The sequence below is a fragment of the Pinus tabuliformis genome, chromosome 2_1, assembly GCF_031772625.1.
Source record: "Pinus tabuliformis cultivar Carrire ecotype Pingquan chromosome 2_1, CPIR1, whole genome shotgun sequence".
Lineage (NCBI taxonomy): Eukaryota > Viridiplantae > Streptophyta > Pinopsida > Pinales > Pinaceae > Pinus > Pinus tabuliformis.
In genome coordinates, this window is record NC_142299.1 from 820796134 (window position 1) to 820815267 (window position 19134).

Below are 19134 nucleotides of genomic sequence, written 5' to 3' on the forward strand. Positions count from 1 at the left end.
TGCTCAGCCCGGAAATTGCGCAATTCTGGAAAGCAATCAACTACTTTTCCCAGAAATTGCACAATTCCTTTGGGCAACCAACCCAGCTCCCTCCCAAAAAGGCACATTTTTTCCTCCCAGCTGAGCTGACAATTGCATGTGCAGTTGAGTTGACTGGTTCCCTCCGAGACCAAGAAAAAATGATTTGCATGCATGGGCTGCTCCTCCCAAGGCAGCATGCAAAGGCACCCCTTGATTCAAGGATCTATTTTTAGTAGCTGGAGGTTACATGCAAGGATCATCTCAGAAACCTCCCACCAAGTGTCACTTTTCCTAGATTTGTGGCATGTGCGTCACAACCTCGATCTTATCAAAACTCATCAATTGGATGCTGCAGAGCTCATTCCTCACATCAAACTTGCAGCTTTGGCATCCCACATTGCATCTAGGATTTGTCGGCACATTCAGCTCAACTATCCTTGGGTAAGCCCGCTGTTCATGACTTGCACTGCGTTTCTGGAGCTTTTTGAGTTTCACTTCGTATGAATGCTGTCTGCTTGATTTCAGTGAACGCTTGCTATCGTTTGGATGCATACTAGATTGTACTAGTACCGATTTGGTTTCGTTTGCATCTCACTATTGTCGCATGCATGACACTGTTTTGCATGGAGGGTCGCCTTTGCGGCGACTCGCTTCACACACATTCATGCTTTCCTGTTTTTCGAATCCTGTACTTGTTGTTTGAATAAATGATCATTCACTCTCGTTTGCACTCATCTCACCATGCATTCAAACTTCTCAGGTTTCCGGTCACTCGTCAGTGGGACTTGACTGCCTTGCCCGGACCGTGCCTTGCCCAGCTAGCACTACGCATTTCCAGAAGTGAATACTCTTCCTTCCCTCTAGAAATTGCACAATTCTATCCATGCAATGAACTACAAGCTTGGATTGCGCAATTCTTGGAGGCAGTGTCATGTTGGCCCCAGAAACTACGCAATGCAGTTTGCTGGTTGCATGTCACTGCTGATTGAAATTGCACATTGCGCAGTTTCAGTCCTCAGGAGGCCAAGCTAGACTATACATTGTGTAGTTCCAGCAGTCGGTGAGCCTACTGACATCCCGAACTGTGTCTTGCGCATTTTTGGCAGTTAGTCTCCCGAACTCCCAGCGGAAATTATGCAACCTTCATGATCAGTCACACAGGTATGTTGCAAGTCAGTTCTCAAGTTCGTTTTGGTTTTCAACTGATAGATTGCTTGCCATGAGTGTTTCCATGTCTCTAGGTATCGCAGGTGTTCATCTGTCTCTCAGTAGTACAGGTACAATGGTTTCTAGGAGAGCAGAGTCGAAGACACCGTTCATAGCACACTTGGGGATGCAATCGATTAAGTGTTTATGGACTTGCCTACCCATGAAGACATCAAGTTGTTTGTAGACAAGGACATCAAGATATGATGGCAACAACATCATAGCAAGCAGCACCATGAACAACAGTTGAAGGCAACATACCGGATGCAACGAATGCAAGAGGAAGGTTGTTGAAAACACAGAGGCAGAACAAATTTGCAAGCTCAAGCAGATCCATTTGTGATGAAAGCAACTTTAGAGACTCAAGCTATGAGGTGATGACATGACATGAATATCATGCGAAGGTAGAGCACAGAACAGAGAAGGAGTTGCATGTGCTGAAGCAACAAATCAAGGAAGAATAGGAGCTGCATAGACAAGAGAATGAGTTGCAATAGGAACAGGTAAAATAGGGGGTGTGACATGCACTCATGAATGAAACTGTGCCCGTACAAGTTATAGATCCATCCCAACAGCTGGCACGAAGCAGACATGGTGAGCAGTGTTGTTGATCACATACAAGGGAATTTAGTAGCATGCATGTCATTGTGTGCTCTCATGTGATCCCACCCATTTGGAACACTCACCAAGGCAAAGACAAGAAGCAAGTTTGACTGGAGCTGAACATGCAGTTGACAGTTGATGCGCATGACCACCAGCACACACTAGAAGATCAGTATGGACACTATGCATCAGTGTGTTGCCGGTTCGGTCGAACCTAAGAAGACCATGCACATGCTAGCAGATGAGTTGGATGGAGGAGCCATACCAATGCACCTGGATGCAACGGAGGCAAGAGTTCACTTCAGCAAGATGTCATCATGGAGTGCATGCACACCATCATAGACGACCAAGCTTGGCATCAGCTCACCACCTTCACCATCACAAGCATGTCAAAGAATTGGTCTCATCACAACGGATTGAGTGTCAATGACGTCTTGCATGGCTTGCTAAAGCCATTTTGTCTCACATGGACACGTGTATTGTAATGTAATGTCTTGTCAAGTGGAAGTTCAAGTGTTGATAGTTGGATGTAACAGTCATAGAGTAGATGAAGAGTTATGAGGGTAAATGAACTGTCACAAAGGGGAATGTCAAGGGTCACCCCACCTTTGCTATAAATAGATCCTCATAACTCATTGTAAAGGCTTTTGGTTAGCCAAGCTTCTGATATGACTATCTTGGAGAGAGCTTGGACAATATTGTAACGAGCCTTGGCTTTTCTGTTGCATAGAGCTAGTACATCTTGTTGGAGGAGTAGGCAGTTGTGGTTGTAACGTTCCGTTGTCCGAACTAGTGGTTGGACATGGATGTATTATATGACTGGAACTTACACTTCTTAATATAACAAGAGCCATCACGTTTCATGCATATGTTGTATTGTATTCTATGCTATCTAGTTTACTCTAAATGATATATGTATTTGTTTACCTACACATGCATGTATAACTATCTGTGTATGTATGTATGAATCTTTCTGAAATGTGCTGTTGGTTTAACCATAACTTTGGATTTCTAGCTAACTTTCCTTCCATGTTGTGATGCATATTTGCTCTTGTGTTCCCTTCTTAACTCTGTTTTATCACAGGTTTCCGAGGGGCGCACTCATCTCAACCCCCCATTTGTTAGAACCTCTCATGCACTTTCCTTGGCTCACTGCATATGTCACACCCTTGCTACCAACAGAGTTATCTTACTTGCCTCTGTGCGAAATTGTAGTCAAGGCATTACCGTATGACCCATTGCTGGGACTCCTACACCAAATGGTATGAGGTCTAATTGGGAATTCTTACCAGGGAGATCCCCTTACATGTTGGCGGGTCCAACATTGTCAACATTTTGGCACTAGAGGAAGGGCTAGATGACAAGCTGAGTCCTCACATCTATTTTGAATCTCTACATATCTATCATGACTAACTACAGAGTTTCTCTTCAGGAATGTATGTATTATGGAAACGACTTCATTATCTCAGAAAAGCTCTCAGATAACTTGTCACATAAAACATTTGATGGTGGAGGCCACGTAGCCTTGGTTAGGCATGTGGTCGACGTTGTAGGCTCATGCGAAAGACATGGAATCTTTGAAGAATACATGACCTGTGCGTTGTTCATCTACACGCTTTGAGGGCACCCAATGCATTGGTGTGCCATGCTTCCCAAAAAATCCATTCATTCTCTTGCTCATTTGGTCACATAGATAGACCGATCTTTCAATCAATTTAACCATAAAGCACTCGATCAAGAAATTATGAAATTATGAAAAGCACCTTATGAATCCATTGATCAGTTTTACATACGCTTTTGTAATTTTGCATATCGATTTCCCGAAGATGAAATTCATTGGGAATTTCTTTATGGAAGATTTGAGTATCTTCTTCGCATATCCGAACCCTGCTCAACACACTTCAGTGATGGAGCTGAGCAATCATAGCCAGGCATAGTTGCTGTCACAAGTGACTGTCTTCCTTCACCTCATCAAATAGCTCCACCACTGCGGAGTGATGTGGGAGATCATGCACACACATTTGTTGAACTATCACATCCTCCCACCGCACTTGCTCTTAATATCTGCGCAGATTTGGCTTGCAAGCCTATTGGTTGTCATGTGGATTTGTTCCCTCAACCTCCATCCCCATGTTCTGGTCATCATCCGGATTGTATTGTCTTGTGTTTTCCCATTCCGAACACCTCACCTATTGTGAACGAGGATCAAGTTGTCTACGGAGTTGGGGTTATGCAACCAACTTTCACCATCATTCATGATGAGTGTGTGCGAGAATCTAAAGAAGAACTCGCGGTGAAGGATGAATCCCTTCTATCTGTGCCTCATTCGCTTTATCCTGACATCCCGTGTGATTCTGCCAATGTTGATTTCCCTTGTGAAAACCCATTTTCAGATGTTTCTACTTCCAATCATTCATAGAACACGTCGGTTGTCAGTCTGTCATCACAATACGGAGAGGACACATCTTCCTCCGAAAATCCATCCAATCTGTCATTTGTCATTTCTGAAAACACAAAGGGTGAACATCTTTGCTTCTCATCTACCCCTTTCCCTGATTCACCAAATAATGAGGATGTCGACAAACGTCCTGAATTTTTTGATCTTGATTGTTGTGATCTCTCTACTTCTTCATCTGATCATGATGTTGATTCAATCATTGTTAATATTTCTAAGACACTGGTCTACGATGATCTATCTATCAACGAAATTGAGACCCCCCAGACTGTCGAGGCACTTCAGCCCGAGATGATGGCTATGTCAGGCCCTCGCTGTCCTGTGGTTGGTTTCACTACCAGTCAGGAAATTGTTGAAACACTCAAGGCTCCTCATCACTCTCTACTTTGCATGGAAGATCAACCAAACACCCAGATTTTTCTTCCTCCACTCGAACTACCCGATCCCATCGCTCATGCATTGGAGGAATCTTACAGAGCAGGCACACATGCACAACATAAGTGGTCTACCTTTCTCACGTTTGCTTGCATGTCATAGTCAAGAGAATGCATACACTCAACATCTGTACACAATGTAGCATAGCACCATGGCAGCTCCATAGAGTGCATGTCATGCACTTTCACTCATCTTTGTTTAGTGGTCGCTTGTAAGCTCGAAGTGTGTTTGTCTTCATCGTTATATCTTTCATGCTTGCCTGTTTGCACAACCACGATGTTAGCTTAGGAGTAGGAGTAGTGTGTGATTTTGAGTTGTTTGCTTGCATGCATGTTTGATTCTTTATTTGTGTGTTTGTTTGTTTGCTTACTCGCTTTGCTTCTGCATTTGTTTCTACTTCTTTCTTTGATTTTTGGTTTGTTTGATTGTTATTGTCTGTAGGTTAGTTTCGCATGGACTGTGTACGACTCTTGGAACAAGCTGGGTAAAGTACAAGAGGCCTTGTGCAACTATCACTACTTGGTTATCTGTCATCCTTCCTCTGTATGAAGAAATTGTTACTTTTAGTCCATGATATATCAATGGAAAATACGTACTGTTCGAAGTGAACCTTGGTGAAAACACAACGATTACGTGCTAATTAGTGTCACCTACTCTAGTCGGTCGTTTTTGGGTTAATCCTTGTCAGCTCAGTCAAGTAGAGTAAAGCGAGGGGGAAAACCTTAACAAGCACGTCAGAGGTATACATAAACTACTTATCTGAAGGAACAACCTCTTCTGCTCTCAACAAGTTGGGATCCCTCTTTTGCCTCTGAAATAAATAAGTGCTATGCATAGTTATGAAGATGAAAAATGAAAAAAGTGAAAAAGTGAAAAAAGTTTGAAAAAATGAAAAATGAATAAGGTGAAAGAAGAGAAAGGCTTCCTATGCAAAGAGGTGATGCAAGTAACTCTGCTGGGGTATTGAATAGGCTCGCTAGTAGCAGAGCGATGCTTGTGTTCCTGCATGACTCCGTCAGGGTATTGTCCAGGCCTACTGGCAGTGGAGCAACACCAGAGACGAAACTAAGACTCTAACGACTATATTGCTTGTGCACCAATATATCCCTCAACCCCAATTGAAACAACTATGTTGCCTTGGCTTGGAATGTGTGTCAATTGACCATGAGCTTGGCAGATGCTACATCTTACAATCAAGCAAGTGTGGAAACCAAGACGAATTGAGAATTGAACAATACTTCCAAAGGTGTTAGACTTTATTTTCATGAAGAAGGTCCGTTCAGAGAGCTGGAGTTCTACCAGTGTGTCGCCAAGTGTTGTAGCAGCTACAACCACCCTCCAAAAATTTTGCCTTAGCTTCGTTTTGGAGCCTTCCTACCAACCTTTCACAGCAGCATGTCTTGCCTTGTATAGTACACAAGCTTCAATGTTTTTCTTACAGAATGACAACCTGTCCATCAAAGCTTGTTGCATCCCCATCATAGATTGTTTCTCTAGACTTGGTCTAGTTGCAAGCTCAGCATCTCCCTCAAGAAATTCCGCAATTTTGGAGGGGCACCATCCTTCCCTCTAGAAATTGCGCAATTTTGTTTGGCAGCCTGCTGGGCTCCAGAATTGCGCAAATCTGCCTGTCACTGTTCCATGGAAAAATTGCACAATTCCTCCGAGCAGGTCTAATCAGCCCAGAAATTGCGCAATTCTAGGCAGCAGTCAACTACTCTGCCCAAAAATTGCGCTATCCCTCTGGGCAGCCAGCGTATCTCCCTCCCAGAAATGCACATTTTTTCCTCCCAGTTGAGTAGACTATTGCATGTGTAGTTGAGTTAACCGGTTCCCTGCGGGACCAAGAAAAACTAATTTGAATGCATGGGCTGCTCCTCCCAAGGCAACATGCAAAGGAATCCCTTAATTCAGGGATCTATTTTTAGCAGCTGGAGGTTACATGCAAGGATCATCTTAGAAACCTCCCACCAAGTGTCACTTTTCCTCGATTTGTGGCATGCATGTCACAACCTCGATATTATCAAAACTCATCAAATAGATGCTACAGATCTCATTCCTCACATCGACCTTGCATCTCTTTTATCCCACATTGCATCTAGGAGTCATCGGCATATTCAACTCAGTTGTCTGTGGGTAAGCCCACTGCTCATGACTTGCGCTATGTTTTTGGCATTTTTTGTGTTTCGCTTCATATGAATGCTATCTGTTTGATTTCAATGAGTGCTTGCTGTCGTTTTCAAGCCTACTAGCTTGTACTAGTACCATTTTAGTTTTCATTTGCATCTCACTGTTATCACATGCATGACACTGTTTTGCACGGAGGGTCGTCATTGCGGAGACTCGCTTCAAACACATGCATGCTCTCCCGGTTTTCGAATCCTGCACTTTTTTTTTGCATGAATGATCATTCACTCTCGTTTGCACTCATCTCACCATGCATTCAGACTTCTCATGTTTTCAGTCACCCGTCGGCCGGACTGGGCTGCCTTGGCCTAGACCATGCCTTGCCGGACTAGCACTGCACATTTCCGAAAGTGAAGACTCTACCTTCCCTCCAGAAATTGTGCAAGTCTAGCCATACACTGACCTCCAAGCTTGAATTGCGCAATTCTTGGAGGTAGCATCCTGTTGGCCCCAGAAACTACGCAATGCAGTTTGCTGGTTGGATGTCACTGCTGACTAAAATTATGCATTGTGCAGTTTCAGTCCTCAGCAGGCAAAGCTGGACTGTGCATTTTGTAGTTCCAGCAGTCATTTAGCCTAATGATAGCCCAGAATGTGCCTTGCGTAGTTTTGGCAGTCAGTTCGTTGACCTCATGGCGGAAATTGTGCAACCTTCATGATCAGTCACACAGGTATGTTGCAAGTCAGTTCTCAAGTTTGTTTTGGTTTTCGACTGAAAAATTGCTTGCCATGAGTGTTGCCGTGTCTCCAGGTATCATAGGTGTTCATCTGTTTCACAGTAGTACAGGTACAATGGTTTCCAGGAGAGCAGAGTTGAAGACACTATTCAGAGAACACTTGGGGATGCAGTTGATTAAGTGTCTATGAACTTGCCTACCCACGAAGACATCAAGTTGTTCATAGACAAGGACACCAAGATATGATGACACCAACATCACAACAAGCAACAACATGAATAACAGATGAAGGCAACATACTAGATGAAACGAACGCAAGAGGAAGGTTGTTGACAACACAGCGGCGGAACAAAGTTGCAAGGTCAAACAGATCCACTTGTGATGAAAGAAACTTTAGAGCCTTAGACTATGAGGTGACAACATGACATGAAGATTGTGCGAAGGCAGAGAAAATAACAGAGAAGGAGTTTCATGCGCTGAAGCTGCAACTCAAGGAAGAACAAGAGATACATAGACAAGAGAATGAGTTGCAACAAGAACAGGTACAGTAGGGGTGCAACATGTAATCATGGATGAAACTCTGCCCGTACAAGTTATAGATCCATTCCAACAGTTGGCATGGAGCAGACATGGTGAGCAATGTTGTTGATCGCATGCAAGGGAATTCAGTAGCATGCATGTCATTGTGTGCTCTCATGTGATCCCACCCATTTGGCACACTCACTAAGGGAAAGACAAGAAGCAAGTCCGACTGGAGCAGAACATGTAGTTGACAGTTGATGCGCATGACCACCAACACACACTCGAAGACCAGCACGAACACTATGCATCAGTGTGTTGTCGGTTTTTCCGCACCCAAGAAGAGCATGCACATGCTAGCAGATGAGTTGGATGGAGGAGCCATACCAATGCACCCGGATGCAATGGAGGCAAGAGTTTGCTTCAGTAGGATGTCACCATGGAGCGCTTGCACACCATCACGAACGACCAAGCTTGACATCAACTCACCACCTTCACCATCACAAGCATGTCAAAGAGTTGGTATCATCACAATGGATCGAGTGTCAGTGATGTCTTGCATGGCTTTCTCAAGCCATTTTGTCTCACATGGGCACATGTGCATTGTAATGCAATGTCTTGTCAAGTGGAAGTTCAAGTGTCAATAGTTGGATGTAACAGTCATAGAGTAGATGAAGAGTCATGAGGGTAGATGAACTATCACAAAGGGGAATGTTAAGGGTCACCGCACCCTTTGCTATAAATAGAACCTCATAACTCATTGTAAAGGCTTTTGGTCAGCCAAGCTTATGATATGACTATCTTGGAGAGAGCTTCGATAATATTGTAACGAGCCTTGGCTTCTCCATAATGTAGAGCTAGTACATCTCTTTGGAGGAGCATGCAGTTGTGGCTATAATGTTCCGTTGTCGGAACTAGTGGTTAGACATGGATGTATTGTATGACTGGAACTTATACTTCTTAATATAACAAAAGCCATCACGTTTCATGCATATGTTGTATTGTATTTTATGCTATCTAGTTTACTCTAAATGATATATGTATCTGTTTACCTACGCATGCATGTATAATTATCTGGGTATGTATGTATGAATCTTTTTGAAATGTGTTGTTGGTTTAACCATCACTTTGGATTGCTAGCTAACTTGCCTTCCATGTTGTGATGCATATTTGCTCATGTGTTCCCTTCTTAACTCCCTGCTATCACAGGTTTCCAAGGGGCGTACTCATCTAAGCCCCCATATGTTAGAACCTCTCATGCACCTTCCTTGGCTCACTGCATATGTCACACCCTTGCTACCAATGGAGTTATCTTACTTTCCTCTGTGCAAAATTGTGGTCAAGGCATTACTGTACGACCCACTGCTGGGACTCCTACACCAAACGGTCTGAGGTCTAATCAGGACTTCTTACCGAGGAGATCCCCTTACATGTTGGCAGGTCCAACACCGTCAACATGAACAAATCCTTCCAAAACCAAATGGATCGAGATTGGAAAGGTGAGGGAATTATACCCTCACCTGCTGAACAACTAAAAGTGATATTTTTGGGTCCAAAAGGATTCCAGTGGGGAGGAATGATCAAGTGCTCAAATTTTTTCTCAAAATTCAAAGTTGTCGGATCAGTGTGGAACCTGAATGACCCCGTAGTGCTTTTTATCCTGAATCTAGTGCAACTTGTTTCGCACAAAAAAAACACCGTATGCTCCCAGAAACATGTTCCGTTCATTTTCCTAAATAGGGTAATTTAAAAAAATGTAGAAAACCCAATTAGCAGTCCGTACTGCTAACGTGGAACTGATTGCCATGCCTACGTGGCAAGGTGACAGTGCAAGTGACTGTTTGACCTCCGACAAATGGTGTGGTGCCAAGTGGCATGATGTTATTGGTTATGATTTGTGTGTATTTGATTGGTTGGTTGGTGGTGAACCACAGGCTGCAACGTGGCCCAGCTAGGGACCGTCACATGGAAACCTGAGGCCCACCAAAAATTGGGTTAAGGTCCAAGAAGTAGCATGAGGGGGTCGAATCCGTGACCTCCAAACTCCAAGTCCAGGTAGTTGCCAACATGCCATACATTAGTTCTCATTATATATAGTGTTTGACACATATTTAAAATTTAAGTCTGCACCATTCAGAGGAAGGGGCCAGCCCATGGGGCCAGCCATTGGCCATATGGTCATCCACAATACTACAATGGAGCAGAGTGGGGGCCCGGTCGGTGAGGGCGGGCCGTTGGCCTTAGCCCTGGGCATGTGGCCCCCCCACATGTCCAAAATTTTCGGATTTAAGGCCTTATAGGACATTTAATCCATCTGACAATTTCACCCAGAATTAGGCGAAATAGGTGCTCATTTAGTGGATTTTGAGGCAAATTTGTAGGATGGTGCCGGATTTTGGGGAAATTGAGGTGTGATTAGTAGAAAGACTTGGGGAAGCCATAACTTCTTCAGTTTTTGACCAAATCAAGAGCAAAAAGAGGCTAGACAAGCATTTTTGGGCATTCTGGAGCCATTGGAACAAGTTTCAGAGCTATCTAAGCATTGTAAACTGATGTATTCACACTTTTGAGCATAATAGAGAGGGCCAAGCCATTGGAAGCTGGACCAAGGAGACGTAGCCCAAGAGGGGTGAACTCCTTCATCATGTGTTGTTGTGATATTATTTTGGTGATGTTCATGTCTGTTATATGTTGTTGTTCAGTCATTTGTTTATGTTAATTTGTACATGAAATTTACATAAAAACATTCAAAAACTCATGTTAAAACTTGCAATTAACCTCATGAATCGTTAATCACTTTTACATATTTTGAAGAGGAATTTAGCACAACAAAACTAATTTTCCCATTCAGATCATTGTAGGAGGTTAGAACGCTCTTTGCTGGAAACTGTAGTGAGAAGGGTAATTTTTCTTGAGATCATGTTTTATGTATTTGATCCAAAGGGGAGGTTGATGGGACGTGAATTTTGGAATTGGTGGTGCTTCCCTCCCAGGCACAGTGTGGTTTTAATACCTGTGGTAGCAACTATGCCCATGAAAAATGTGCGTGGTCATCGAGGGGCTAGTTGACATGGCCAACCCAAGAGGTCACGTGCCTATCCTCAATCACAAGGGGAGGAAACTATTTATCGCTCAACAACCTCCCATCGTACTTGGGCAAGGATTCAGAGACTTGAAACCCAGGTTGCACAAGAACACAAGCTTATTCATACTCGGAGCTTTTAGAGGAGGTGTCTCATTGGCTTCCTAGACCTAGTGTTAACAGAGGAAGAAAGAACCAATATTTTCATTATGTTGCTCTTCATTGGCAGTTAAAGACTCTACTTGGAAGTGCCTTGAAGGAGAAGCATGAGGACAAGAACAATATTCTATTTTTTCAATGATATAAAGTGCAATCAGTGGAAGCAACAAGATTGTCTAGATAAACTGGAAGCTCGCTTAGCTCACATTGAGAGGCATATCCAATGTGAGTTGAAGTCCTCTATGCTACCTAGTGCGAATGTGAAGGATTTGGTTCCACTCACATTAGCAACTACATGATTTGGATATTATGTTTTGGTTATGCTCATGTTGGCTCTTATGTTTTATGGTATTTTGTTAAGTCATTGTTTTTTGTTTCTATGTAGATATTTTGTACTTTTATTACCGGCCAATATCTCTGGTTTCTTACGAGGCAAAATATTTTGAAAATGAGCTCATCAATAATGTAATCTGGTTTTCAAAAGTAATAAATATGTGTGTGTGTAAAGTGTTTGAAAAAACTCTACCTACTAATTAAATTATTTTCTTAAATGCTTTTTATTTATTCTTAAATAAAATTATAATTATTAAAAGTAATTTACAATGTTTTCCTCGTAAATAAATTATTTAAGATTTAATATTTGATATTTTAATTTTAATAATCAAAATAAAGTTATTTACTTAACTAAATTGCTTTCTATTTTTTTAAATATAAAAGTAAAATAATCTACTGTAATATATAACTTTTTCTCATAAATAAATAATTTATAACATTTCCTTTATTGATTAAATTTTGATATTTATTTTTAATTACCATATATCCATTTTAACTTTGAATCTACCAAGTGTTGAGAGAAATCGAAACTTTGGAAGCGTTGATTTTGCGAGAAATCAAAACTTTGGAAGCGTTGATTTTGCACATAAAAATAGGTTTGCATTGTGAGAGATTTAATCCTTTTGGACACTTTGTAGTTAAGATGGATATGTGTTAGTTAATTAAATTTATTAAGTTTTTATATGTTATTAATTACGTGTTATGAAATGTCATAGTTATAATTGTATTATTTAAATTTATTTTAATATGATATACATATTATTATTTAATTTTCTAGAAAAATGCTTATAATTTATTAATAAAACCAAAATTACAATATAACAATTTGAATTGAACCGATTTTTTTTTCATCTAACACTTCATTTTACGCACCACCACAACATCTCCCCCATACTGGGTTGTAAAGTACTTCTTGGCGCAATAACAAAATATTTGATATTTGATATTTTAATTTTAATAATTAAAATGCTTCCATCGGGATTTAAAATTATTATATGTTTAATCATTTATCTAATTTTAAAGGTAGCTAGTGCCCCCAAGGGGTTAGCTCACTTAGCAAGCACATGATATGTAAAGTTATGTGAGTGATGAAGATCCCATGTTCAATTCCCCCTCAGTGCCAAGCCCATCTACCATTATGGTGCAGGTAAATTCTTAGTGCGGACACAAACAATTCTTCTAGCCCGAGAGAGCGGGTCTAGCCACAAACAAACAATCTATCAAAAATCTCCTTAAGCTAGAATCAATTAAGAGGGACTACCTATTAGAACGCTATTCTGCTTGGTGATGATCTTGCTTCCTCACTCCAGCTATCTTCCGTTTCCTTCCTTCGAATACCTGAAACAAGCAAACAACAACAACAACAACAACAACAAATGTGATAGCATACAATATTGTATTCAACCTACTTAATAGGTCAAGGAACATTAAGACATAAAGATGTAAAATGACACTTCATGTAGGAAATCAATCAATAGTTGCATTTATATAAATAAGAAAGAGATTACAACTGGTGCCTTTACGTTACTGGTCTCCTCTGACGTATCCGAGTTTCCACACTTCTGCTAGCACTTCATGGATAGCCCCAACAATGGAAGTTTTAAGGCCTCTTTCCCTCTAGTTTCAAACCAAATAAAACCACATTATTCTCCCTCAAACGTACACTAAAAAGCTACAAGCTATAGATGACTTGCTGATCATCAAACTCACTCCAAAACTAAAAACTCCAACTAGCTTTTGCTTGGGAAAAAGAGAGGTTTATATAGCTTGGATGGATGGGAGATTGTTCCTCTCATCATGGGAGAAGGCCTTATCTCTTGAGTTTGTTCCATCCTAATAGGAGAAAGGAGCCCAAACTGACTTCCTCGGCTCCATCTAGCCCAACCATCTACCAATATTCTATTACGAAGCTTCTAGACCTGGAAGCTTCGACTCCATATTTTAAAAACTTGCCAAAAGAGGATTGGTGTGACTGTGAAAGGGCTCAGTCACTCCGTACGGTGCGAGGGATACTTTTAATATCTGCAAATCAACGCGAGGAGGAAACGGGTCAGTAGCTCCAGTCTTGCAAACTGGGATAAAAGGAAGATTCTTGGTAAATGATGCAAAGGGGAATTATTCTGCTCATGAAGAGGGACATACTGGGAGTTTCTTCATGATGGGAAAGCATGTCGGGTTCAATATAGAGGTCCTCCAGGATCATGGAATGGGGAGTGCAGGGACAGTAACAAATTATTGTGTAATAGATGCCCCCTAAAGCATGAAGGTCGAACTAGAGTGAGGGGTGAAATGCTTTACAAGTAGATGGGGGAACCAGAGTCTGTCATCAGAAAACCTGTAAGCAAACACACATGTACATATATGAAATATGATAGTCGTGCCTGTTAAACATGGGAGGCATATAAAAATACATGAATCCATGGCATAGGCGCAACTATCCATCAAAAAAAAGATCAGGTGCATGGATCCTTGACATGGACGCAACCATCGAACTAGAGGGATCATATGAAATAGATCCACGGCATGGGTGCAACCATCCATCTAAAGAGTCATGTATATTGTTAGAAAAATATATATTATAGAGCAATGGAACACATAAAATATTGCAGAAATATAAACACAGAAAGCGCATAAAACAAGAGAGACACAGATATACGTGGTTCACCCAGTTTGGGCTACGTCCACCCCGAACAGCCAGTCCTTCCTTTCTATTATCCAGCAAAATGAAGAGACACAACCTACAACAGATCCGCTGTAATATCCTCTGTTTTCTCTCACAGTCTCACCTCTCTATTTCCCGCTCACAGAATACACATCTATCACACAGCCTCAAATACAATGCCCTCATACGAAGAGAGGGGTTTCCTTCTAGGGCAAAAAACCCTAAACTAAACATAAGTTCTACCGTCAGATCATCCGCCTAATGAACGGCCCAGATTGACTAGAAATTACTATAGTTTTACAAGGCAATTTTACAGCTGTTTTTAGCTTCGGGGACGCTGCCCCCGAAACCCCCCGCTAGGGGGGGCTCTCGCCCCCCCCTAGACCCCCCCTGCAGCGAATATTTTATGGGTGGCGTTGCCACCCCCATTTCGAACTGGGGTCCAATGTGGCGATACCTTTGAACATAGAAGATAATCAAGCTCCACACCTAACAATCTCCCACTTGGAGACTGATTGCAGCAACTCCACCGCTGCTCCATTTGCTGGACAATGACTCCTCTTTGGACCTGGTTGTTTCTCATCTTCATCGTCATCCTTGAAGACCAATTGAAACTGAGCATATTCTCAGTTTCTCCCTGGTTACAACTTTTGTTAGCATATCTGCAGGATTCTGGCTAGTGTGTATCTTTTCCAACTTCAACTCTCCATCTTCCAACACTGATTGTATGAAATGGTACTTGAGCTGTATGTGTTTAGTCCTAGAATGAAATGCTGAGTTCTTTGCAAGATGAATGGCACTTTGGCTATCACTGTATAACGTGCCCATATCATGCTCCTTACCCAATTCACCCATAAACCTTTGTAACCAAATCATTTCTTTACTAGCCTCTGTAGCAGCAACATACTCTGCTTCTGTTGCTGAAAGTGCAACAACACTTTGGATTTTTGAAACCCAACTGACAGCTGTTCCTCCAACAGTGAATACATATCCTGTAGTGCTCCTCCTGTTATCTCTGTCACCTGCCATATCTGCATCAACATATCCTTGTAGGGAGATGTTTGAACCACCAAAGCATAATGCTTGATTTGTGGTACCTTTCAAATATCTGAGAATCCATTTCACTGCCATCCAATGTTCCTTTCTTGGATTGTTCATGTACCTGCTTACAACTCCCACTGCATGTGCAATATCGGGCCTTGTGCAGACCATTGGATACATTAAGCTTCCAACTGCTGATGCATATGGAACTTTAGACATATAATCCATGTCTTCTTGGGTCTTTGGATACATTTCCTTGCTAAGTTTGAAATGGCTAGCAAAAGGTGTACTAACTGGTTTTGCATTGTGCATGTTAAATCTTTTCAACACCTTTTGTATGTACTCATTCTGAGACAATGTTAATTTACGATTTTTCATGTCTCTAGTTATTCTCATACCAAGGATTTGTTTTGCAGCTCCCAAATCCTTCATTGCAAATGAATTTTGCCAATTTTCTTTTGAGCACATTTATTTCCTGCATGTTAGATCTTGCAACAAGCATGTCATCTACATACAATAACAATATAATATAGCTGCCATCATTTTGCTTTTTCAAATAAACATAATGATCAGAGTGACATCTAGTATAACCTTGTTCAGACATAAACTTGTCAAATTTTAGATACCACTGCCTTGGAGCCTATTTTAAGCCATACAAGCTCTTCTTCAACCTGCACACTAGTTTCTCCTTCCCTTTCACCTCATATCCTTGTGGCTGTTGCATATATATCTCTTCCTCCAAATCCCCATGGAGAAAGGCTGTCTTTACATCTAACTGCTCAAGATGCAAATCTTCAGCTGCTACAAGACTTAAAATAGTTCCGATTGAAGTCATTTTAACAACAGGAGAAAATATTTCATCAAAATCAATACCTTTCTTCTTTGCAAACCCCTTCACCACAAGTCTAGCTTTATACCTCTGTTTTCCTCCATCTTCTTCCTTCAGCCTGTAAACCCATTTATTCTTCAATGTAGTTTTTCCTACAGGCAACCTGACTAAATCCCAAGTCTGGTTATGCATTAAGGAGTCCATCTCTTCTTCCATGGCTACTTCCCACTTCTTCTTGCTTTCAACCTGCATTGCTTCTTCATAACATTCGGGTTCACCAGAATCAGTCAACAATAAATAATATAATGAAGGAGAGTATCGTTCAAGGGGTCTACTTATCCTGGTAGATCTTCTAACACCACTTTCAGGTGTTTGGGGTGCCTGTTGTTGTTGTGGTGGTTGCTGTTGTTGTGGTTGTTGATTATTATTATTTTCAGGCACCTTTACTTTTTCAATGATTTCATCAAGAACTGCATATTCCTTGTTTTCCTTTTCCTGTTTCTTTTCCTGCAACTGATTCTTATACAAGACCTTTTCATTGAATATTACATCTCTGCTCCTAATGATTTTGTGATTTTCGTAATCATATAAGTGATAACCAAAATCATTAACACCATATCCAATAAAGGTACATTTCTTTGACTTTGCCTCAAGCTTTGCTCTATTTTCTTTATCAATATGGACAAAGGCCTCACAACCAAAAGGCTTTAAAAAGGAGTAGTTTACCTTTTTACCTGTCCATGCTTCCTCTAGAACACCACCATCCAAGGAACTTGAAGGCCCTCTGTTTATTAGATAAACAGTAGTATCTACAGCATCTGCCGAAAGCTGTAAAGGCAATCCTGCATGCAATCTCATGCACCTTGCACGCTCCATGATTGTTCTGTTCATCCTTTCTGACACACCATTTTCTTGTGGTGTTCTTGTAATTTTCTTCTCTCTGTAAATTCCATGCTCTAAACAGTACCTATCAAACTCTTTGCTGCAATATTCACCTCCATTGTCTGATCTGAGACACTTCAATTTCTTTCCTGTCTCAATCTCAACCAAAGCTTTCCATTTCTTGAAAGCATCAAATACATCAAATTATTCTTAATACAATAAATCCAAGTTTTTCTAGTTGCATCATCAATGAAAGTAACATAATAACGAGAGCCACCGAGAGATGATCCTGAGCAGGTCCCCATACATCTGTATGCACAAGTTCTAATTTTTCATTCTTCTTTTCTTTCCCAACTCTGAGAAATCTGACTCTCTTCTGTTTTCCATAAATGCAATTCTCACAGAAGTCCAAATCAACATTCTTCAAACCCGGCAACAAATTCCTTGAGTGAAGAATCTTCATCCCCTTTTCACTCATGTGTCCGAGCTTATGATGCCATAATGCTGCATCTGCTCCTTTGGAAGTTAAATCATTAACAGAGTTAGAAATACCATTGCATAAATACAATGTACAAACCTTTTCACCTTTTGCTATTACCAGGGCTCCTTTGGTGACCTTCCAAGCTTTATCTGTGAAAGTTGTCACACAACCTTCACCGCCTAACTGCCCTGTTGAAATCAGATTTTTCTTTAGATCTGGAACATGCCTTACCTCCTTTAATAGCCATTGGTTTCCATTCTGCTGTTTTACAAGAACCTTACCGATTCCAACGATTTTACAGGGTTTATCATCACCCAGACGAACTTGTCCAAAATCTCCTTGAACATAGTCATGAAGGTATTTCTTATCAGGTGTGGCATGGAATGAAGCCCCTGAATCTACCACCTAGGAATTAGTAATATTTTCGAAAGAAAGAATCAAAGCATATTGTAACACCTCACCTCTCACATTTGCTTCATGATTGTTTTCTTGCTGTGCATCTCCTTCTTTTCCCTTCCGAGATCTACAGTCTTTCTTTAGGTGTCCTTTATTTCCACATTTCCAGCACACTATCCCCGATATGGACTTGGATCTACCTTTCCTTGATTTACTGCGATATCCTGAGCTCTTTCCTCTTTCCATTTTTCTTCCTCTAGACTCTGCACTCAAAGCATTTCCCGATGTCTCATTGGAGATTTTCTGTCGCATTTCCTCGCTAAGGATAGCACCGACAACATCATCAAACTTTAAAGTACCAGATCTAGAAACGGAGTTACTAATGGCCATTACCAAACCATTCCAAATTTTTGGTAATGAGCACAAGAATAACAGAGCTCTAACTTCATCATCAAATTTTACCCCTATAGAGCTTAACTGACTTGTAACTGTATTAAAATCATTTAAATGGTCTGCAACAGATCCACCTTCCGACATCTTCATATTAGATAAACGTTTCATAAGAAATACCTTGTTTGAGGCCGAGGGTTTTTCATATAGTTTCGACAACGTCTGAATCAAACCCTCTGTCGTGGTTTCCTTCGAAATGTTGAAGGTGACTGACGCAGCAAGGCACAACCGTATTGTTCCAAGTGCCTTTCTATCGAGAAGGTTCCATTCTTCGTCTGTCATACCCGTCGGCATCTTTGATTTTCCGCCCAATGGTAGGTATAGATCTTTCTGATACAGATAATCTTCCATTTGCATCTTCCACAACGAGAAGTTTTGGCCATTAAATTTCTCGACTCTAAACTTACCATCTTCCGCCATTGCTCCCACTCGAACCAGGAACCCTTCTTTCCTTCGAGTTTATCAGCCAAATAGACCTTCGGCTCTAATACCAGTTGTTAGAAAATTATATATTATAGAGCAATGGAACACATAAAATATTGCAGAAATATAAACACAGAAAGCGCATAAAACAAGAGAGACACAGATATACGTGGTTCACCCAGTTTGGGCTACGTCCACCCCGAACAGCTAGTCCTTCCTTTCTATTATCCAGCAAAATGAAGAGACACAACCTATAGCAGATCCGCTGTAATATCCTCTATTTTCTCTCACAG